This window comes from Protopterus annectens, chromosome 3.part1 (assembly GCF_019279795.1).
Source record: "Protopterus annectens isolate FY-2018-M chromosome 3.part1, PAN1.0, whole genome shotgun sequence".
Classification (NCBI taxonomy): domain Eukaryota; kingdom Metazoa; phylum Chordata; order Ceratodontiformes; family Protopteridae; genus Protopterus; species Protopterus annectens.
This window is the reverse complement of record NC_056732.1, coordinates 1,322,494,671-1,322,521,051: the sequence shown is the minus strand read 5'-3', so window position 1 is coordinate 1,322,521,051 and position 26,381 is coordinate 1,322,494,671.

Here is a 26,381-nt window from a genome sequence, read left to right as displayed (position 1 = left end):
TAAACCTATGAACCTATCCCTGTGTTACACCATGAAGACCAGAAGAGGTTAACAGTACACCTGCCTGATGTGTGGCATATGACCTTGACAATCACATGTAGTATGACATGTGATATGCTGACGTGTGCAATGACATGCATACATGTTTAACACAGTGGTGTCCTATCAAATATACAGTGGGGTAATGGTGTCCCAATGCACTGTTTTCTGTCCACCCTACAGATATGCTGCACATTTTGCTGATGTGCATGGCCATTGCAGGGAATCATGAGGTGTCTCTATTGCTATACAGTGTGAGTTTCAGACACAGTTCATAGCCATGATTGTGTTCAGATACAATACATATATACTGTGGAATGGGACCCACGTCACTGAGGTGTATACACACTAAACCATGATGTGGAATGTGTGACACAGGTCACTGAAGGGTATACGGATGACACCCCTGCACATCTGCAACCATATTGTTAAGCTTTCCTGGCAACGCTATGGCCAGACGCCATGGCAAACTTCGTCGGTACACCATGTCTCACACTGACATCTGTAAAATACCACAAACACACACACACGCAAGCATCGCTTTACCACAGCGATTTAGGGAGCAAGGATGACATTGATGTCAGACACCAGTAAGGAGAATGTACTGTATCTGTGGGATGATGTGGATACTGCACAGGTGACTGTTGTCATGTTGTGACACACTCAAGATGTTCAACACATCTTATGTGGTGGATTGATGTCACACCTACACAAGATGTGTACAGGCCTGTAGTATGTCTAGTGTTCCACATCTGCAATACAACCATTACACAAAGGCCATAGTTGGACGATATGGAGCCAATGTACGACAGGGTGTACACACAAGCACATCATGTCTACTGTGTGTATTGCTTCATGTCTCTTCTACACATCCCTCCATGGCCATGTGTGTACATGTGTTGGCCAAATTATTGTGACAGGCATCTATTTCACATGTCTGTGTTGTCCCATATGACATACACCCATAGATGTCATATGCTCCACTGACGATAGGGTTATGCAGACAAAGGGTGGTATGTTTGGTAAGTGGGATATGTTTTTCAGGATAGTTCGGTAGTGTTGCAGCCAGGTCACTAGATGTCATGGATATGTCAAGATAGCACATCACATTGTGTGACATTCATAGCAGAGACTAAGTGATCCACACCAAAATGAAATCCTGTGGGCTGGCCATACTCCAGCTCACTATGTAGTACTGTTTGTATTACCCACATGTGTAGTTCTGATCTGTAGTACATGTCCCTACAGTGAACAGCACCTCCACCATTGTATGCACAGCTGTCCACACATCTGGCAATGACAGTTTTGAGGTTTCATGTCGGTGTTTCTCATAGTTTGCAAGTATTGCACATGGGTAGCCATTGTGATGAATTGCAGGTCTGACCTGTATATTGTGACAGGACCATACATTATGTGTACATGTGGTAAATGGCCACATGGCAGATAGATCTGTGCATTAAGATGCCTGATAAATAATAACAGTCTCACCTGTTACATTACATATTGTACAGTGACACATGTAACTATATGGAATTGAGAGTCACCCACTGCCACAATATCGGCTAAGGCTTGTGGATGTTGTTCTACAGGTGTCCCCAGGTTGGCCAGTAGCTCCTCGGTATGTGTGAGTGGGGGCTGGGTTAGTGGCCACCACCTGTTGCACCTTGTTCCCTGGCGATTGCATTCCCATGCTGTTTTGCCTTTCTAATGAGGTCTGTACAGTGTCTGTGCACCTGCTGGTATGTGTAGTTGTGGCCACCCACATCATTAACCCTCCTGCAAAGTTCCATCCACAGGGCATCCCACTGCTGTGCATCCTGTGGCATATGGCTGAACAGAATATCATGATCGTCATGTAGGTATGGGATGAGGGTCTCATCTTCCAAGCGGGTATAAGGGGGTAGCCTTTCACACAGCATACCTGGAAGACATAATGATAGAGACAGGTCACAGTAACTCACAGAGACATACAGAGCTACAGCTGAACATACATGTGTATCACATTTATTATGATTAAATAGTTGTCTTTGCAAATCTACATGACACTGACACCACTGACATGTTTGTGTCACACACATTTCACACTCAATGGTGATTGGATATTATCACCATATAACAATAAGTGTGTGTGTGTCATCTGATTACATTGCTCATACTCCATGCCAGATGCTGTCTGATGTGGGTATGTCTATTTGACTGTACTGAGTGGTCTTACCTATCAGCACATGGCTGATGTGTCTTACATTAATGTAGTCAACCCTTGATGCTGTGTATATGTCACATATAAAGATTCTTACACTGCAGCCTTTAATGGACATGACCTGCATGACCCTGCAGACTTGCCTTTCTCATGGAAGGTTTTTACATGTATGCGTTTTTGCCATACATCTACATGGCACTGTACAGCAGTTCAACATTTCTGCCATGTATCACCTGTGTTGCACATGTGATACACATGGGACACTGGCTAGCCAGATGGTATTTGCAGGGATGGATATCAACTATAGCATGTACAGTCAAAGTCAACTAGTAGGCTATATGTCTTGAGCCATGTATGAATCTAGGATGAAATGTTACCTAGCTGTAGCTGACAGGCGGGTCTCTGGGACCAAGTGGAGCAGTGCCACATAACTGATCCACAGGGTTAATGATACATTTACCATGCGGTCATCACACCATGTCTGAGAGGGGGGCAATCTGCTTTGCTGGACAGGAATGCATAGTATGGCAGGACTATGTAAAGTGTATGGGACAAGAATCTGTCCAGCATGTGGTGACCCTAGTACTAGGAAGGTGGATGTCTATGAAGTATGTGTTTGAGATCAGGATGTGTACGTGTAGCATGTCCAACATCACTGGGTTGGATATGGCTTTATTCAGGGTAGGCATCATGCTACATAGTGGATATGGGGATTGGGAAGGCTGGTGTAGGCCATCTGAACATGGCCAATACCCCTTAAAGGAAATATGTGATCTGATATGGGTCACTTGAGTGTTGAGTATGGCTGGACAATGAACTCTGTATTCATGGATGGCACCCTGTCATGATTAGGGTTGCCACATACGACTACCTGATAGGTGTGGTGAAGTAACTATCACAGGAAAGACAACTGCCCAGCTGCATCCCTTACACACAGTGTCCATTATGTTGACCGCTGCCTAGGTGGTAGTTCATGGGTACAGGGTTATTAAATTATTAGGAAGACAATGCAATATGTAGCTCTCAGATTGTGCCCATATGTCACACACCTCACCCATAAAGCCCCTTCTGTATGTTGTCCACAACACTCTGAGTCAGCTATTGCTCCTAGGTCATAGTCATTTGCATACTTCAATAGGCAGATGCCTTCTGTTAGTCTGTGTTGTATAGACTACAATGAGGGGGAGTACAATGAATTAACCCTGTCTTACTGCAGCTGGCACTGGTGTGATGTGCATGTATTATTCAGACACCTTCTGTAGTGTTGGTTCTGCCAGCAGTCCTGTTGCAAAGCACTCCTGTGACATAGGAATATACATCTAGTATACTGAGTGTAGGTGGAACACAGTATGGGTGATGATGTCCTATGACCTGGCAAGGTTATGATATGCAGTGTGAAATCAACCTTACTGTCATCTACATCTGTACTGCTGACATCAAATAATTTGATCAAGATTCATGGTCTTTCAGACCAGACTCAGCAGGGTAGTAGTGCAGTACTTCCCATTATCAGTGGTGTCTCCCCCTTTGTGGGTTGTGATACCTGTTGGTGTGCACCATTCAGTGTGCACACAGCCTGACATGGAGCTATGTTTTACATGATGTGTATGTGGAGAGCAACTTGTTTTGCCATATGTGTATGATACAACCTGGGATGTGGACAGGTCCCATGCAGCCTGAGTGCAGCTTGTACCTGCATAGTTGTGGTTACAGGGGCTCTGTAGTGTACATGGATATATGAGCGTGTACCTGTTGGGGGGGGGGCAGTGTGTTTATGTTATCCAAGACCCTATCTGGATTGCTTATTCATGCTCAGCACTTGTTCAGAACTTGTAAGCACTACGTGTTACCAATTACTATAGCACTCAGTCTTCCTCATTACCTAGAGGTAAACAGTTTTGCACGTACTTTCTCACTATGAGAGTAAAATAGCTCTTGTACTCACTTTCCTCACTTATCTAGGAGAAAATAGTTTTATATTCAGGCATGTCCAAGGGACAGCTCCCAGTGTTCTCTCCTGTCTATCTGATGAATCTGGACATATTGAGGCAATGTAGACATTGCTTCATGTACACAGACAGCCCTCTCCGCCAACCACCCAACACTACAACCTGTGAGAGATGCACTTATCTAGCCAAACTGGAGGTAAATCTCTCTCCAACCAAGACCCTGACAGTCATGTGGAGAAGGTAAACATTTGCACCACACCACACTCATCACATAGTCTCACTAAATCTACACCACCATAATCCACACATAGTAATACAAAAACATTCGCAGAGGCTCTCAATAATAATCTGTCTAAGCAACAGAGACCTCCAAAGTGGAAACGCAAGCAGCCTCCACCCCCCAACACAACCCCAATGGCACATAGCCCACAGAGTCAGTGTGCCACTCAACCTAAACCAATAAGGCAAATCAATGTACCCAACACACTAGTCATAGGTGAGTCTATGGTCAGGCACACTGATGTCCCACTCACCAGGCTAAATAAGGCGAAGGTTACTGTCAGCTGCCTGTTGGGTACCAGGATCCGCCACATAACCCACGCACTCAGGTCACTCCATAACAATTACAAATATGAATTACCAGACAAATGCACTAAACCAGGATCCGGCACTATAAAGGTTGTCCAAAGTAGATAGCCAACAGCCCATTGAGTTGATTTAACAAAAATTTATTGTCCAAACAATTAAAAACACCAACAAAAAGCATCCAAGTTCCTTGCAGTACAAAATGCAAACATTACGCCATCTCCTCAAGATCCCGAGACTTCATCAGAATAAAGTTGATAAAATCAGTTTGCCTTATATACCATACTGGGGTAATCGCCCTAATTCAAGTCATAAATCAATAATCAATATAATTGAATAATTGCATTTTGCTCTGACAAACCAAAATAGCATATAAACTGTTCTGTCTATTTTAAAGAACGCCAATTAAAATTGGAATTAAATTAAAATTAAGTTCTATTCATTATTTCCTTCAATCTCTTAAAGGTCGCCATGTTTGTGCAAAATTGAACTACCTACTATTATATAACAAGCCCTGCCTGAATTGTGTTACAGCATTAAACTCTGGTCATGAATAAAATAAATATAAAATCCCAGACCATAACATGGTACTGTAATATTTGAAATGTTCCCAATTACATAAGTTTAAATTTAATAACAAATGGTTAAGAAAAACTGATAAAAGCTGCATTCCAATTGCAATATTAAAGTATTAAAATATTAAAACCAAAACCTGTGTTACACAAATTTGATGTGCACTTGTTGAATAAGGCACCAAGGTTACAAATGTTTCGAAATAAAATAAATTTTAAAACAAATATAACTGTCTATCTCTTGGGAATGATGTAGCCAACACATAAATAAATTGTACACATATAAATATCCAATAACAATTAATTATAACATTAATATAAATCAAATGTGATTGTCAAATGTATGCACGGATATAGATATAGTAATGTAAATATAAATATGAATATAAATATGAATATGAATATGTGAATACATGAGTATATACACTTGTAAATATATAAATATATAAAAAAATATATAAATAGTAAATAGTAAGTAGTAAATATATATAAATAAATAAGTATATATAAATATAAACACCAATATAAATACAAAAATAATATACCTATTAAAAGTTCCTATTAAAAATATGGTTACAGAATTGTATGTGTAAATGTGGAATGCCTACATTTATAGAGTACATGAATTATACCCGTGAGAATCTAAAAAATCTAAAATCTGTCTTAATAATATTCACAGTTTTAAAATTTGCGTTGGTTTTCTGAATAAGTCTGAAAATCCTACCCTTATTAGTCTCAAAAAATGCATTAGTTGTTACTGCAGTATGATGTTCTGTTAGCCTAAAAAAATCCCTTGCTTTTTTTTATGAACTGCTATTACACACCCTTTGCTATTTTGGGGTCTGCGGCTAAAATCTTGAGTGCTGGTGTGATGGAAACATGGTAATTTAGACCTTTACCACAACTTGCATCTAGCCTCAGTTGCCATATCATTTCTCTGTACTCAATTTTAGTTTCCCAATCACCCCCTCTCTCTGGGTATTGTATCACCTCTAATACCCAGAACTTAAAATCAGCCTTTTCACACTTAATTGCATGTCTATATAATGCGTTATTTTCGTTATGCCTATTTATGTCCCGAATATGTTCAAAAATCCTATTTCGCAACAACCTCTCCGTTTTACCAACATAAAAACTATCACATGCCGTGCATATTACTAAATATACAAGGCCCTTTGTATAACAACTACTGTAGCTACTGGCCACTAGTTTTTAGGGTATACTTGCAATCATCACTTCCTTCTTGTTGTATATATAAAAGCAATGCCCACATCTGCCACATTTGTATGTTCCATGTTTCCTATTAGTACCTTCCACGGGCTTTTCTTTTCTTTCTAAAATGTTCTTTATATTGTAATTTCTCCTATAACTGAACCTCAGTTTGTTCTTAAAAATATCTGTTTTAGTTGCCATGTTTTTGAACATATCCCAAGTTTCGTATATCCCCCTATTTAACCACTTGGTCCCATAATAGTATGTGGTAATCAAATAAGGTGTAACCTTCCCTTCTGTCTTTCTTCCTTCTTCACCATTCAAATTCTCTTCACTACAATCAAGAATTTCTACTTCTTGGTATTCCTTACTAAGGAGTGGCTTATATCTTGTCCCCCTTCCTGCTATCACATAATCTTTAACAGAGTTGATAAGGTTAAAAGGGTACCCCCTTTCCTTAAAGAGGTTTTCCAAATAAATAATTTCACTCAAAAATTCTGCTTCGTCTGATATCATCCTAGCCATCCTTATCATCTGACCTTTGACAATGTTCTTTTTAAGTTGTTTATGATGGTCACTTTGGTAATGCAGGTAGGAGTTTGAAAAGTGTTCTTTTCTATATATATTAGACTTGTAGCACTTGTTAGTCCTGTCCTTAGTGAGCTTAACATCCAAGAAGTGTGCCTCTTCTGTTTCTATCTCATGTGTGAAATTCAAAAATGAGGTTGTGCCATTAATATGGTCTATAAACTCATCAATTTTATCCCTGGTTCCTTCCCAGAAAATAAAAATATCATCCAGAAACCTAAAATATTGTACAATATATTGGTTGTATTCTGTTTTAAAAACATATTCTCTCTCCCAATATAACATTATGATGTTTTTATATACTGGTGCGCAAGCTGACCCCATAGCCACTCCTTCATTTTGATGATAGTAGTCTCCTTCAAAATAAATAAAATTGTATTTAAGCACCAGTTCCATGCTTTCCAATACATTCCTAAATTCACAAGGTGTAAGCCAATCCATTTCTCCCAAAACTTTTTCAAACCACTCTAATCCATTTTTTTTGGGTATAACTGTGAATAATTCTTTTACATCTATCGTTATAAAAAACATATTATCTTTGAAAGCCATTTCACTAATTTTGCTTAAAAAATCCCATGAATCCTTTAAAATATGCTTCCATCTAGAATACATTTTCTTAGTCATAACATCCACATATATGGCCATAGGTTGTGTCTTTGAACCCTGTGATGCGACAATGGGTCTCAAGGGGGGGTCTCGTAGGGATTTGTGTACCTTCGGTATTCCAAAGATACCTGGTATGACTGGTTTGGCCACTTTCAAATATTTGTATAATGCCAAATCTATCAAACCAGTAAAAAGGTTATCTTCCAAAATGAGATCTATTTTCCGATAAAAAATATTAATTTCATTTTTAGTCACAATACTATAATTTTGGTCCTTATCTAAAATCTCTTTCATTTTCCTGATGTATTCCCATGTCTCCATGAACACCACCCCCCCCTCCCTTGTCTGGTTTCATTATATAGACATGCAATTAAGTGTGAAAAGGCTGATTTTAAGTTCTGGGTATTAGAGGTGATACAATACCCAGAGAGAGGGGGTGATTGGGAAACTAAAATTGAGTACAGAGAAATGATATGGCAACTGAGGCTAGATGCAAGTTGTGGTAAAGGTCTAAATGACCACGTTTCCATCACACCAGCACTCAAGATTTTAGCCGCAGACCCCAAAATAGCAAAGGGTGTGTAATAGCAGTTCATAAAGAAAGCAAGGGATTTTTTAGGCTAACAGAACATCATACTGCAGTAACAACTAATGCATTTTTTGAGACTAATAAGGGTAGGATTTTCAGACTTATTCAGAAAACCAACGCAAATTTTAGAACTGTGAATATTATTAAGACAGATTTTAGATTTTTTAGATTCTCACGGGTATAATTCATGTACTCTATAAATGTAGGCATTACACATTTACACATACAATTCTGTAACCATATTTTTAATAGGAACTTTTAATAGGTATATTATTTTTGTATTTATATTGGTGTTTATATTTATATATACTTATTTATTTATATATATTTACTACTTACTATTTACTATTTATATATTTTTTATATATTTATATATTTACAAGTGTATATACTCATGTATTCACATATTCATATTCATATTTATATTTACATTACTATATCTATATCCGTGCATACATTTGACAATCACATTTGATTTATATTAATGTTATAATTAATTGTTATTGGATATTTATATGTGTACAATTTATTTATGTGTTGGCTACATCATTACCCAGAGATAGACAGATATATTTGTTTTAATTTATTTAAAACATTCATCCTTGGTGCCTTATTCATAACAAGTGCACATCAAATTTGTGTAACACAGGTTTTGGTTTTAATATTTTAATACTTTAATATTGCAATTGGAATGCAGCTTTTATCAGTTTTTCTTAACCATTTGTTATTAAATTTAAACTTATGTAATTGGGAACATTTCAAATATTACAGTACCATGTTCGTATGGTTTCTGGGACACTATATTTATTTTATTCATGATACCAGAGTTTAATGCATGTAACACAATTCAGGTAGGGCTTGTTATATGAATAGTAGGTAGGGTTCAATTTTTGCACAAACATGAGCGTTACACTACGAAGAGATTGGAAAAGGAAATAAGTGAATAGAACTTAATTTTAATTTTAATTCCAATTTTAATTGGAGCGTTTTTCTTTTAAAATGGAGCAGAACAGTTTATATGCTATTTGGTTTGTCAGAGTGCAAAATTAATTATTCAATTACTTAATTGATTATTGATTTATGACTTGAATTAGGGCAGTGCAATGAGTATATAAGGCAAACTGATTTTATCTAACTTTATTCTGATGAAGTCTCCGGATGCGGAGACGAAAGCGCTTAATGTTTGCATTTTGTACTGCAAGGAACTTGGATGCTTTTTGTTGGTGTTTTTAATTGTTTGGACAATAAATTTTCATTAAATCAACTCAACGGGCTGTTGGCTATCTACTTTGGACAACCTTTATAGTGCCGGATCCTGGTTTAGTGCATTTGTCTGGTAATTACAAATATGACTCTGTCATTGTCCATGTTGGTGTGAATGACCTGAGACGTACTTCCCTGGACTACATGAAAAGAGACATGGAAGAGCTCTCTGATCTTGTAGGCCAGGCAGGTATGACCCAAGCCCTGAGTAGCATTCTGCCATCACCCAGAATGATACCGCAGTATGAGGACAAAATTATTGACTTCAACAATTGGCTAATCCTCTGGTGTCATTCTAAGGGGATCCAGTATCTGTCTGCTTGGGATGACATGGTCAACAGACCACAATGCTTTGCCACAGATGGCCTGCACCTGTCGCCCCTGGGATTCCGGATACTGGCTAAGGCTCTTGCTGCCCCTATAGTGCCTTCTTTAGGCAAGGTTCAAATAACATATTCACCACCATAATAGGAACAGGCAAGCACAAACTGAGGGTAATGCTACAAAATACTGGAAGTCTAAATCTCAAAATGCACTCACTTGAGGCACTCCTTGTAATGGAGAACATCGATATCTGTGCAGTGACTGAGACCTGGTTCAAGGCTTCAGAGATCACCCCTGCACTACCAGGCTATAACTTACCTGGACCAGAACACTCAAGGCAGAGGTGTGTCCATATTCATTAAGGATATCCATCCATCCAGGCTAGTTGCTTAGCACAATGCATCCGAGGTTATCCAAGTGCAACTACCTCTGGGCTAAACTGAAATCCAAATTGTAGCTTGCTACAGATCCCCCACCATGTCCCAAGATTCCCACTCCTCTTTTCTTGATGTACTGCAAATTATTAGGGTTCAACCAAACACCCTACTAATGGGCGACTTCACCTACCCCACCATTAACTGGGAAAACTACTCGTGTACCAACTGATTAGCTCAACGCTTTCTGGAATTCATAAACACCAATGCCCTGGATCAACTTATCCACACACCCACCAGGGGCAACAATATCCTAGACCTAGGCATTACCAACATGAGTGACCGGTGTTCCACACCTGAAGTCAACTCCTCGTTGGTCCGATCCGACCATAAGCTAAGCACCCTTGATATCCACATCCCGCCCCCATCCCCCATTAAGGAAACCACAGTATAATATTTCTACAAAGCCAACTTCATGCTTCTTAAGACAGATGTGGTGAACTTCATGACACCCATGCAGATGGACAATATAGTTACAACTGATGAATCCTACACAAATGCACTCTATAAGCACTTACATGAGTGCATGGATCGTGCTATCCCAAACAGAACCAAGATGCTATACTCCTAATTAAAGAAGCCAATCTGGTGGTCCCCTGCCATAAACAAACTGTACAATAGAAGGAAGACACTGTTACAAAAGACAGCACAATCCCATGTGTGGAGGAGCTCCCTGGTCAGCCTCAGTAAGAAACTGAGATCCCTTATAAGATCCTCCAAAGCTAGCTACGGAAACAAAACTGCCACTAATTCTAAGGATAACCACAAAGCATTCTATAGCTATGTCAAATATCTCGATGTCAACACCCAGATCTGCTCTGAGTTACAGCACAAAGGCACGAACATTACAGAACCAACTGATATTGCCAACATCCTTTCCCCCCTCTCACCTCCTAAAGGGCCCATATCTATACAGGAAGAATTCAGAGTCCCTGTAATCACAACTATGCAAGTAAAAGCTGCACACTCTAAAGCCAATATCACAGCATCCATGGGACTGGACAACATCCCAGGCTGCATTTTACACGAACTTCAGAATGTACTGGCTCCCTACCTAAGCACCATGTTCAGTAATAGCCTTGCATCAAGCTTTGTGGCCCCTGAATGGTGCACAGCAACAGTTATTCCACTCCACAAAGGTGGCACCACAATGGACCGCGGGACCTATTGCCCCATAGGCCTGACTAGCCTGGTCTGCAAGGCTATGGAGCACATCATCATGGATCTCAGCCACAGAGACAATGGGTACCTTCAAACATTTGACCCCTCCCAGTTTGGCTTTGTTAAGCACAGACCATGCCTCCTAAACCTGGTGGACTTCTTTGAGACAGTTACCAAGGCATTAGATGAGGGTAAGGAGGTCCACACAGCCTACCTTTATCTCTCAAAGGCTTTCAACACCATTCTCCATTCTGGTATTATCGACATAGCCATCTACCTGAACATTAACCCCTATGTCATGAGATGGTTTGCAAAGTGGCTCACGGACAGAACCCACACACTGGGAGTTGCATACCCTAGGTCTGACTGTAAACCATTTACAAGTGGCATCCCCCAGGGCTCATTCCTAGGATCCCTCATGTTCGGTATATACATCTCTGAGGTACAGGCAAGGACAGGAGGGCTTTGGCTGAAAAGGTTTGCAGATGACTGCAAACTAGGGGCCATAATTCTTTCCCCAGCTGATACAGACACCCTCCGGAAGGGTCACACTGAGACGGATACCTGGTGTCAATATCATGGCCTCAAGCTGAATGCCAAAAAGTGCATAGTCATCCCCTTTGGATAAAACGAATTACCCGTGGATTACCACATAGGTGCTAGTCCCCTACATACAGAAAAGGTAATAAGGGATCTGGGAACCCAAGCAGATAGCAATCTCTCCTTCGATAATCATAATACCAAGGTGGTTAAAATATCCTTCTACGTGGCATTCCTAATCTCTCATGGGTTCGCATCCAGAACAAAGGAGGCCATTGTGCCTCTCTACTCATGACTTATTAGACCCATTAAAGGATACAACACCCCATTTGGGATGTACCTTACAAGACAACTACAACAGCTTGGAAGACCACAACAGTACCACACCAAGAGGATTACTGACCTCAAACAGATGACCTATACAGCCCAACTAAAGAAACTCCAGCTGTACTCGGTTGCATGCCGCATACTCACAGATAATCTCTGCTTGACATACAAGGCCCATGTCCAACCCAGTATTGCTGGATATGCTCCACATAAACAGAAGCCCCTGAAAGCCACATGCTCTAGGGATGTACACCTAACCACAACGATGACTAGGAGGTGCTGGACAGATAGATTCCTGACCTGGAGACTCCCCATGCTTTGGAACATGATTCCAATGTACATCAGGCAGGGCCCCTCACTAGCACTCTTCAAGAGAAACATTGATGGGTGGATGGGAGACAGACATGTACCCCGGGGATCACTGCAGTGGCTCTGCTGGACAGAGGCACAGGGAACTAATGGCTCTGCTGTTCAGAGGCACAGGGAACTAACCTAAGGGGGTAGTGGAAGCCAACACACTCTAGCTAGGCATATAAATACCCTTGGGCAGACAGCCTAGTACCTACCTTTGAACTTATTACATGTCTTATGTGCATGGATAATTAACTAGCTCTTCCATTTTACTTTGCTATCATGCTGATAAACTGTCGGGTGACTACAAGTCATATGTATCCTGTTATTGTGTATTGTAAATGCCAATAGACATAACTAATGTTTGCCTAACATAACAGTAATGCTATGTAACTTGTAATATATATCTGCCTACAATACTGTACATTACACAGTTATTGGCACAATATCCCACAATGCAAATCATAATTGCACAGTAGGCCAACCTTTGACATGTTATTCTCAGTAATACACCCATACATATGCCTACTGTGACAATATATCAGCATATACTATCCCCTGTTATAGCACATACTTGGACCAACCCTGCCACTGACAGCGGCTTTTGAGGAATTGTTGGACTCAAAGCCCTTATATAGCATCCCTTGTGGTGTATGCAGTGTTTGCCTTGTGATCTACAGCAATACACACATAAATACTACAAGCGTTACTATGCTCAACAATACAGCACTACATAGGTTCATAGATTAGTACTAGGCTAACTGCCATTTTAAGCCTAGCCCATTATCCTTTGTGAGACTCAAACCCCGAACCTTGTGTTTGTAACAAGATAACTGTTTCCACTATATGCATTGTGTATACTTTAAATATTACAGAACAGGTACCACATACACAGACATACTGAGTGTTCTACATACCGTATTAGTAACCCAAGGTGTCATTGACTGTTATTTCAATCCTTTTCAGTTTGTTTCAATCTTCTTTGTAACGTTCTGCTGGTATATACAGATGGTTTGAATGTGTGATAAGCCATCCTTTTATAGTTAAATATCGGTAACATGTGCTATCCTGACCACCAACTGGTGTTCCAAAGTAGTTAATTAGATGCACATCAGCTGTGCAGCTACTCCACTCGCCAATATCATGGCAACAGTAGTGTATAGTTGAGTACTCCACTTGGGTGTTGTCCCTTTGCCTTACATTCGATGAAGACGGCCTGGATGTGCTGTTTGTGATGTATTTCAACGGTTCTACCTCACTTCAATGACACGCCGGAACATCGACATGGAAATCGCGAGCCCCAGAAGATCGACAGCGCAGAAGACTGACGCGACGGGACCTAGAAGATCGACAAGCAGAAGACCGACCCGACGGATGAAAGCACCGACGCCGAGGATGCCGAAATGGGAAAAGGCTGTGTAAGTATGCGGTAGTGACGGACGTTAGGGTGCAGTAAGGTAAGTGTGGATAGGGGTGGGTTAAGTGAGTTAGGGTTAGGAGTGGGTCAGGTAAGTGTCGGTAGTGATTGTGTTTGGGTTAGGGGCGGATAAGTGAGTTAGGGTTAGGGAGCGGTCAGGTAAGTGTAAAAGTAGTGATTGTGTTTGGGTTAGGGGCGGGATAAGTGAGTTAGGGTTAGGGAGCGGGTCAGGTAAGTGTGCAGTGACAGACCTCAGGGTTAGAGTTGTTAGGGTTGTAGGTAGTTGTGTATGTGAGGTTTAGTGTGGGTTTGTAGGATTTTGTGTGCTTGTGTTGTGTATGGTTTTTGGACGGGGAATGTGTTTTGTTTGTTGATTGTGGTGTGTGAAGTGTATGAGGTTTCGTGTTTGTGTACCGTCGGTTATTTCGTTGTCGGGCATGTGGAATTTCGTGTTTTTGTACTGTCGGTTATGTGGTTTCGGTGATTGCGTTGTCTGTGTTTTGGTGTTTCGTTTATGTGAGGTAGAACCATTTCAACAGCTATATGGAGACAAACAGAGATATATTAGCTTCATGACTCCCATGGATTGTGTGTAATGGCTAGAAGATGTTGTTCTACATGTGAGTACAGCTGTTATATTTCAGAACATTGCTGCTTATGCAGGGTTTGTTTGTACTTGATACTTCTGCAGATGTTTCAGTCTGGCAAGGATGTTTGGGCAGCTCAAGGCTGTATGGCTATGCATGAAATGTTAGGTGGTTTACAGTGTGCTCACCAGGCATCTTTGGTTTGGTGTACATGTGTATCATACTGTGCTGTTAATCAGTAATTGGTAACACTTCCCATTGTACACACAACCCTCTGAAATGGGATTAGTGCAAACAAACCCTATAACATCAGCAGCTGTTCCATTGTATAACAGCAACTATTTCTCATAGGGTCATGTTAGTGTGTCTCTGACAAGGTATGTTAAGGCTTCTGCAGATGTCGTACAGTGAGTGAATGATTTGTGATGTAAAAGGAAGAAACTGTTGCAAAAAAGAGGAAAATCCCAGGATGCAAAAAACTCCCTTACAAGCCTCAGTAAGAAACTGAGATCGCTCATAAAACCTCCAAAGCTAGTTACGAAAATAAAATTGCCAAAGATTCCAAAGACAGCCACAAGGCATTCTATAACTATGTCAAGAATCTAAATGGCAATGCTCAGATCTGCTCTGAGCTAAAACAGAATGGCATTAAATATACTGATCCCAAGGATATTGCCAATATCCTGGCAGATCGATTCAGTGCCAACTTGACCTCTCACCCCTAAATGGCCCATCTCAATACTGGAAGATTGCCAAATTCAGTAATAATGGCCACACAGGTAAAAACACACTCTCAAAGCTAAGAATACAGCATCCATGGGACCAGATGACATCCCGGGCTGTGTACTACATGAACTACAAAATGAACTGGCACCTCACCTAAGTGTCATGTTTAATCATAGCCTCACGTCAGGATTCGTGCCCACTGAGTGGTGCACAGCTACAGTTATCCCACTCCACAAGGGGGGATCCACCTTGGATCCCAGAAACTACCATTCCATCAGTCTGACAAGCCTTATCTGCAAGGCCATGGAGTGTATTATCATGGAACTTATAAACAAAGACATTGGCAACCTTCAAACACTGGACTCCACCCAGTTTGGGTTCGTGAAGGGCCAATCCTGTCTCCTGAACCTGATTGACTTCTTCGAATCAGTCTCCAGAGCCATGGACAAGGGTAAGGTGGTCCACACAGCCTATCTAGACCTTGCCAAGGCCTTTGACACCATCCTCCACTCTGGAATCATAGATAAACTTACTAAACTGGGCATTAATCCCTACGTCACCCAATGGGTTGCTAACTGGCTTACTGAAAGAACCCACACTGTAAAAGTAACCGACTCCAAATCCAGCTCCAGACAAGTGACAGGTGGAGTACCTCAGGGTTCAGTCCTGGGACCGCTCTTGTTTGGCATCTACTTCTCTGAAGTACAGGCCAACACTAAGGGACTCTGGCTAACAAAGTTCACAGATGACTGCAAACTGGGAGCCATTATTGAATCCCCAAATGATGTGGATAGTCTACAAAAGGGCCTTACAGAAACAGATGCTTGGTGTTGAGCCATGGGCTCAAGCTCAATGCCAAGAAATGTATAGTTATCCCCTTTGCGAAAAAACATGTATCTGTGAATTACCATATAGGTGGCAGTACACTAAACACTGAAAGTGTGATAAGAGACTTAGGGACACAGGTGGACAGTGGTCTCACCTTCGATAACCACATCACCACAACAGTCAGGAAATCCTTCAATGTGGCACACCTCATCACTAAGGGCTTTTCATCCAGAAAAAAGGAGGTCATTGTCCCACTGTACTCATCCTTCATTAGACCCATTATAGAAAACAATGCCCTGTTTGGTATGTACCTCTCAAGACATCTGCAACAACTGGAAAGGCCGCAGAAATACCTCACTAAAAGAATCACAGGCCTAAATCAGGTGCCCTATGCTGACCGCCTTAAAAAACTCCAGCTATATTCTGTCGCATATCGTCTACTCAGAGGCGATCTCTGCTTGACATACAAGGCCATGTCAAACCCAGAGCTGTTGGACATGCTACACTTAAAGAAATCCCAATCACTCAGAGCCACACGCTCCAGGGATCTAAACCTTGTCAACACAATAAACAAAACATGCTGGAGGGATAGGTTCCTGACCCACAGACTCCCCAGACTCTGGAATAGATTGCCCATACATGTCAAGCAAAGTGCCTCTCGGGCCCTCTTCAAAAGGAACCTTGATGATTGGATGGGAGAAAGGAAATTCACCCCGGGGATCATGTCAGTTGCCCTGCTAGACAGGGGTCCAGGGAAGTAAATAGTGTGGGAAGAAATAGCCAGGGAATTGTTATGGCTAGGCTTGTATAGGCCCTAGGGCTGATAGCCTAGTACCAACCTATGAACCTATGAACCTATTACAGTTTGTATTGTAATTTGTTTGGGTGTGGGGGAGATCTTGATGGGTGTACATAGCAGATGCAGGTATGTAAAAACTGCTTTTATACATAATCGATATGTGCGTGAGGGTTCCTTCCCTATTTGAACACCTATCCTTTAGTGGACTAATACTATGGTAATTGCAGGCTGATTCATTAAGGCACTGTTAATTGGTTCCTGTATAGCATGCAGGTGATGTTAGTCCTCAAATCCTTTCGGCAATACATCGGAATGTAATAAAGTGTTGCTACATGAAAGCTGTGTATTTCTGTCATAGGTATTTGCAGTCATTGGAGTTGTGTTGTTGACTGACCCTCTTTCTAGGGTTGTCACCTTTTCAAATGGCCATAGTGGGACATTTTCGGGACACACATCAGATTTTACAGGCCGACACAAACCCACAGTCAGAACAAAGGATAGAACTTTCCTTTTTTGCCTAAATATAAGCTTATTTTCATAGTAGTTTAGTTGCTTATCCTGTTTCTTGTAACATGTAGGTATTTTAGATATAGAAAGAACTATTGTATGCAACTATTACATTACATATGGGACATAATTATGTCCTACAATCTCAGGACATTTGCCACATTTAATATTTTTGGTCAGGACACAACCGCCAAAAGAGGGACTGTCCCTCGCAAAGTGGGACAGGTGGTAACCCTATCTTTGGCTCATGTCCATAGCACATATTTGTAATAGTGTATAGGCATATACTCTCCATATCCTTTGTTCATAAAGCTTGGACGTGGTGGAATGTGTGATTGCTATGGTCCATGTTATACTCATATGTGAACACTTCAACCGCTGTATACGGGATACCTATGGAATCCCGAACGCACACAATTCCGACGTCCACAGTACCGGGCCCAGACTCCCATACCCCACATTACTGACAGCGACAGTCAAACTCGCGAAAGTAACACAAACATGGAACACACACACATGCACACACAGACACACTGCTACCCACCACATCCAAACAAACCATCCTACACTATGTATGAGCAGATGGGCAAGCCCCCCTACACCCCCCATGTGGGTGGCTGTGCCCCCTACACTCCCCACTTTAATATTTGGCCTCCTAGATCAAACAAACAGACGCACAAAGCAAACCCACACCCACACATTACAGTCCCCCAGGAACACACACCACACTCAGAACACACACTTACACACACTACAGCCCTCAGAAACACACTTACACACAGTAACCTACCTGAACCGCAACACAAGAAGCACTGACTAAATGTCCCTTAACATCGAGATTTTAAACCTCGCACTTCTGGTGTTTCGGTACTGTGGTCTTTCGGTCTTTAAGCCACATGATTATGCATGTCGGTATGTCAAGCATTCGGTATTTGGTAGGTATCCCATTTATATGTACCTCCATGGTTATGTAGCTGTTGTTAACCTATCTATATATCCACATATATATGTATATCCCCATATATCAACATATATCTCTCTCTCTCCCTCTCCCTCTCACTCTCACTCTCTCTCTCTCTCTCTCTCTCTCTATATATATATATATATATATGTTGATTTATATATATATATATATATATATATATATATATATATATATATATATATATATATATATGTTGATTTATATATATATATATATATATATATATCTATATATATATATATATATATATATATATATATATATATATATATATATATATATGTGTGTGTATATATAGCATACACCTTTCATTGGGTACATGCCAGTTTGTCCTATTTCCACACATTCCTCCCTTTTGTGTTTTAACATGTCAGAATACACAACTGCCATTGGTACATCTCAGGTAGCTTAGTGGTAAGTTATTGTGAAGATTGAGTACATGGTTGTGTGTTCTAATCCTGGCAGTGGTCATTTTACCTCTCAGAGCAGGCACTGGTAGTGCAAGGGGGATTAACGCACATTTCAGCAGTTGTATGTTCCAAATGTTTATTATTCTGTGGAATACTACCTATATATGCAAGCTGTGGTTAAGTTATACTATGTAACATGTAAATCATATCTGACTTTATTGGGATTTGAACCAGGACTGCACAGATATTATGCAAATGCTGTAGCCATTACACTATTGACAGTAGCGTTCCATCTGCCTATTTTGTATGTCCATGAATCCTATGTGTAAGCTTGGCTACACAACAGGCGGAGCCACCCACACCCAGTGAGCTTCTCGAAATATCGACATAACGCATGAATTGAGAGACTATACATTAACATCCTAACTACATTTGGCATAGCCACTCACTGACACACTTCAGGGGAAACCTTGATGTGTGACTGGCCAACAGTATATACACCCCTGGGATCTTGTGTCCCAGACACATACAGCCAAGATGTGGGGGAGCCACTCCAGTTCTACAGCTGCAAGACCTGTTGGGGAAATTGAATGCCATTGGTTTGTCATGTTAACATGCCCTTTTGAGATCACTATGTACCCCTATCACCCTACAGCACATCAGTCTTCAACAGCTTCCAGCAACTCTGCCTGGAATCACTTCATTGGCTATGCTTGACAGAGGCTCAGTTACTTCATCAATGGTGCAGGTAAAGCCACCACACTGTAGCTATGCTTCTAAATGCCCTTGGGCAGATAGCCTACTAACTATCTGTGAACTTCTACAGTGCAGGGCATCTCCAACATCATATATGATTATACAGACTTTTCTGATCACAATATACAGTGTAAATTCACCATGTAGTCAGACAACAGTTAAGTACAGCAATAGCATACAGACTACTGATACATAATCACACGAAAAGCCTATCTTGGAAGCTAGTGGACATGTATATGTTTTAGGCTTTGCATTGCTTACCAGTAGGTTACCTACAGGAAAGATGGGACACAAGCATAGATAAGATACATGCCTGTAACAGTGCCATACCAACTTGCATGTGTCAGCCTAAGGCTTTGGAATGCTGGGCAAAGCTATTGGCGCCCCCATGGTGCCATTTTTAAGCAGGTCTCAGAGGTGAATCTCACCTCCATGAACTGCACAATAGCAGAACCAATAAGGGTTAGGCTACTCAACACCAGGGGTAGTACTCACAACATGCACGCACTCACAGCAACCCTCAGTATGGACAACATCTACATCTGTTCTGTGACTGGGACCTGTATAAGGCTCCTGTGAGCACACCGGCACTACCAGACTACAACCCATAACACACATTTCAGCCACTGTACATGGACTGGCACAGACATGGAGGGGGTATATCCATATCCATTGGGGATACCTACACCTCCAAGTTAGTGGGGCAGCATGATACTTCTGTGATCACCCATGTGCAGCTAACATCAGCCACAACTGCAATGCAAACTGTGAGCTGCTACAGATAACCCTCCATGACCCAGAAGCACCACTACAACTATCTGGAGATAGAGGTAAACATGACAGTCCTACCAGACACCCTGTTATTGGTCAATGTTGGCTACCCTACACTTAACTGGATAACCTACTCAAGTATTCACTTCCAGGCCCAGCACTTCCTGGGATTTATCACTTCATATGGCCTGCATCAGTTGGTAGATGGACTAATGACAGGTGAAAACATACTAGAAGTGGTAATCAATGACATGTGCAACAGGTGCACTACAGCAGAGGTAAACCAGTCACTGTTTAGATCTGACCATGAACTATTAACTGATTTCTACTCCCAACCATCTCCCCCACCCAAGGAACACACAGTGAATACCTTTCCTACAGCTAAATTTACAGTACTAATGACAGAGGTGGGAGGGTTCACAGCCCCCACGCTCAGGGATGACACTGCTCAAGATACAGACAGAATTATGAATGCACTCTATAAGCACCTACACCTACAAAGATGTATGGGTCATGCCATCAATGGTAAACCAGGACTAGCTACTCCTACACAAGGACACCAGTCTGCTGAACCCCTGCATTATACAGGCTATACAACAGAAGTAGTACAGTAGTCCAGAACAACAGCAAATCCCAAGACATGCAGACTTCCGTGACCAGTATTAGCAAGATACTTATGTTACTCATGTAATTATCCAAGGCTGGTATCCACAGGTAAATAAGCATGGATTTGGAATATGACCACAAGGGCTTCTTTGGCTATGTCAAGGATGTAAACAATAACACGCAGATTTGCACTGTGCTGGTGCAATATTGCGATGAATATACTGACCTTACTGATATCACCAACACATCTGATGATACATTCGGAGCAAGCTTCACCCCCTACTGGGCCCACAACAATACCCAAAATGTACAGTATCCCAGACATCTGAGACATACAGGTGGTAATGGCCCTTTCAAATGGTATGACAGAGCATCAATGGGAGCAGATGGTGTCCCAGACTGCATCCTGCAGACACTACAAGACAAAGTGACTCCCTGCCTAATATAGCAATTTAACATCAGCCTCTACACAGGCAACATGGCCATTCATTGGTGCATGGCAACAGCTATTACACTCCACCAAGGTGGTGACACAACAGATCATGGTAACTACCACCCCATAGGCCTGAGTAACCTGATCTGCATGGTTATGGAGTGCATCCTCTTGGCACTCATTATCATAGACAATGGTAACCTCCAGACACTTGACCCAACCCAGGCCACCTTTACTGGGTGTAGATCATGCCTACTGAATCAGTTTGACATGTTACAGCCACCTAGACTTTAGGTGTGGGGTGTGGTAGTTTACGCATACTACCTGGACCTCTCCAAGGGTTTTGACACCATTCCCCACTCAGGTATTATTTCTACACTCATCAGCCAGTACATACACCCATACATCACAGGTTGGTTTGCCAACAGGCTTACACACAGAACCCACATGGTAAGTCTAGCAGCCTCCAGGTCCAACTCTTGACCAATCACAACTAGTGTCCCACAGGACTCAGTCCTGGGACCCCTACTGTTTGCCATATACTTCTCAGAGGTATGGGCTAACACAGGTGGACTACAGCAGGCCATGTTTGGCAATTAGTGCAGACCGGGAGCCATAACTGACAGTCCAGCTGTCACAGATGTCCTTCAGGGGGCCTCACATAGACCAACACAGGGTGTCAGAGCGATGGCTTCCAGCTAAAGGCCACATACTGCATGGTCATTCCATTTTGGGAAACTACACACACACATATTAACGCATGAGTGGCAGACAGTATAATTCAGATGACGTAATGGGTATGTGGGGACTACATTACATAGTGATCTCTCCTTTGACAGTCATATGTGCGAAGTAGTTAGGACATTCATCTATGTAGGCCATCTGATTACTTAAGGGTTCACATCTAAACAGACTTAGGTTATTGTGCCCCTTTACTCATCAGTCATCAATCCCATCATCGAGTATGATAACCCATTTTGGATGTACCTCAGAAGACACATCTGACAGCTGGAAGGGCCACAAACGTACCTCACATAGAGGGATAATGTCCTCAGACATGTGTCCTATGCAGCCAGACTGCATAAACTCTTGCATTACTCAGTGGCATCTCATTTACTCAGAGATGATATTTGCTGGCCAACAAAGCCGTGTCCAAGTCAGGCTTAATGGATATGCTCCACCTATGGGCATCCATGCCACAGTGAGCCACAAACTGTAATGAGCTACACCTTGCCACAACCATAAGTGGAAGATGCTGGAGTGACAGATTCCTGTCATGGATACTCCCCATTATTTGGAACTACATCCCTGATTACATTATACGGAACCCCTCACTAACACTCCAGGGAATCCTTGCAGAGTGGGTGGGGAACAGTGGATACACCCCAGGGATCCCGCAATTGGCTCTGATCCACAGAGGGACAGTTAGTTAATCAATGGGGTGGCAACAGCAGACACATTTTGGCTATGCTTATGACTGGCCTCAGGCAGTTAGGCATGTACCTACCTATGTATCTATGAACCTATACATACAGTATCGACACATGCTGATAGCTTAATTTACTGCTCTGGTATTGGCTTAACTTGTGCCAATGGCAGTTGTGTGTACAATAGTTGAGGGATGCCTATGTAGGATGCACACAGTAGACCACCTATACACGACAATTTACAGGTGGTCGTATGTGTGCCATCCATGTTTGCTGTGTGTGCAGGTGAAGAAGGGTATCAGTCCATAGGTGCCTACACTGTCAGTGTGTGTGCTATATGTTCCCTCTTTGCCAAGGCATGGGCATACTGTGCATGCCTCCATCTGCCTACTGGGGCTGGCACAGGGTGTTCATGGTCTGAGTCCCTCTGTGCCTGTGGGGCCCTTGGCAATGGTGGTGGGCTGTGAGGGCCTTCACCATTCTGTCCCTGCTACAGCTGTTTCTGCAGGATCATATTGTGTAGCATGGCACATACTATGAAGATGTGGGCACACCTGCCTGGAGAGTACTGCAATGTTCCACCAGATATGTCCGAGCAACGGAACCATGATTTCAGCATCCAAAACACATGCTCTATGATGATTCTGTTTTTTGCGTGTGCCTCATTATGGCATTCTTGCGTGGCTGTGTGTGCATTTCTGATGGGAGTCATCATCCATGGTTCCAGTGCATAGCCAGCATCCTCCATCAGGTGGCCATATGGGATGTCCCCCCTGGCAAATACCTGATACAGCTGTGAGGCATGCCAGATGTAGGAGTCGTGATAGCTTCCAGGGCTGCAAGCACAGACATCCATGATAATGCCCTGGGAATTGCACATGACCTGGCAGTTGATGGAGGGGTATCTCTTGTGGTTTATGTAGCGCCTACCCTGCTCACCGGGTGGTGTCTTGATTTGTATGTGTGTTCAGTCTATTGCACCCAGTACCTCCGGGTATTTTGCCACATGGTGGAAGAGATGCATATTGCTGGCCAACTCCTCCTGCGTTCGGTGGAAGTATATGTGCTCATTGGCATGTGGTAACATGGCATCCAGGAACTGGTGAAGTACCCTGGATGCTGATGCCTGTGAGATCCTCATGATATTCCCAGTTGGCATTTGAAAGGTACCTGTGGCTAGTATTCTCAAGCTTACACATACCTTCATGTCCACTGGGATGGGTTCCCCTCTGTTATTTCTGGCTCTGAGGTGTGGCCAGCACAGCTCAACAAGTTGTTGTATGGTGTCCCTGTCCACATTATAATGCTCTACTATCTCCAGATCATGTAGCCCCTGGCAGGTTACTCTGGGTCTGAACACTCTTCCCCTCCTCCGCTGCCTGAGATGGTTGTCAGCATCATCCTCCACACCACCGTCAGTCTCCAACACATGCTGGTGAATCAAAGCTATGGCAGTCCCTAACATGTACATATTAAAAGTTCCCTGTCTGTATACACCAATGGTGCAGAGTGTCTGGGAATACACAAGTGTGTGTGTGGGGTTTTCACACTTTATACTATTGTGCAATGGATGGTGCTGGTGTAATTGGGTGTGTATGTGCAATTCCAGCTGCAGGGTATCTTAATTATGGGTTTTACAGCAGGTACTGCTATTGTGGGGCCTTTGGTGTTGACTTACGCTTGGCTGCCGTGATTCATCTATTGCCCTTTACTTCACTTTTCAACCCGATTCTCCTCCCATTGTCAGGCATGCATCCAGCTGCCTGCTTTCTTGTTTTGTACTTTCCAAACCCAGGATTGTGTTGCGAAATGTGTTATGTAGCTGATCTACTGCAAGTTTGCTTTGTTCTGCTGTGACAGTTCTCTTTTCTTTGCAGTACGGCACCTCCCCTTTCCTGTTCTGCAGGTAGCTGCTAGCAGCCTTGTTAGCTGTTGTCAATGGCCCACTGTGAGTTCCTAGGTGTTAATTACTCATTTGTACTCCAATTACCGTGCTGCAGCATTTCCTTATTGTCTTCCCGTATCCTTCCGTTTCAGCCGTTTACCAGGTTTTGAGCATGTTTTCGTCCACGTTCACATGCACTTTCAGTTACCTTGTGTGATCTCAGCTAAGCAAAGCTATGGCTACTTCCACACCCCTATCCTGCGGCTTTGCTTAGCAACAGGCAACCCGGATTAGCAATGCTCCAATGTGCTTACAGCTAAGGTGGCACACCCCTCTCTTGATGTCATGTTTATCTCCAGGCCACACCTCGGTGTTGTACTGCTACGCTGTATGGTACATCCTTAGGCTGGTGGGAATTTTGCAATTCAGTATTACTTGACTCATTTGCATGGCATAGACTACTAATTCCTAGTTACCATACAGAACACTGTCACAGACTCTTAGCAACCCTTGCGCCATGGTTGTGGTGTAGCATGCATGCCATTGACTATTATGGGGAATTTATGAAATGTGCAACATTGCAGTTTTATGACATATAACTATATTTTCATTGTGATCCCATTTGTGCACCAATGCACTGCGATTTTACTTTGCGTTAGTGTGGCCATGACATTAAATATTATTTTTTTATGTGTTGTGCATTTTTTTATGTCATTGGCTATATATTTAGCCATTGGCATATATTAACATTATAATATGTAAGTTTGGTCCGCTTTCATGACTCTATTTTATGTTTGAAAAAATGTAAACCTTCTTTTGGTTTACATTTCTGCATGCTTACGCTACGCCTGCATTACTTCATGAATCGCTATATACCTTCATTTGCATGCTACACTGCTTTGCATGGGGTAATTAGCATACATGTGTCGGAAGCTGCGCAGCTCTGGCATATGCTGGTAGTGCACGTGGAAACAGCTTGTACCTGAATTGCTCGGTGGCCATATTTGGAGTTAGATCGCCGATGCTACGCCTGTGCCTGGCGCAAGCTTCATGAATCCCGGGGAGTGTTTTCAACATGTGCATCTACCAGGTGGATACAGGAAATGGAATGGTCTGGTTTCATTTTGCTAATATCAGCACAGGAATTCATGAAAGAGCCTAGTACTAAAGGGCCCTGGTCCCGCAGCACAGTATTTATTCACAGAAATGATAGATGTGATGAGTAAAAACTTCATTATCAGCCAATATGCATGTCTCTGAATCACAGTTACTACCATAGGTTCATAGGTTCATAGGTTCATACTAGGCTATCTGCCCTGGGGCAATTATAAGCCTAGCCCGATTCTGTGACATGCAGATGGCATTTAACTGCTGTGGCCATATTATGTAGCCATTGCTACCCCATTCAATCACCCCCCACCTGCCTCCACACACATGAGTAGACATTAAAACACACACACACACACACACACACACACACACACACACACACACACACACACAC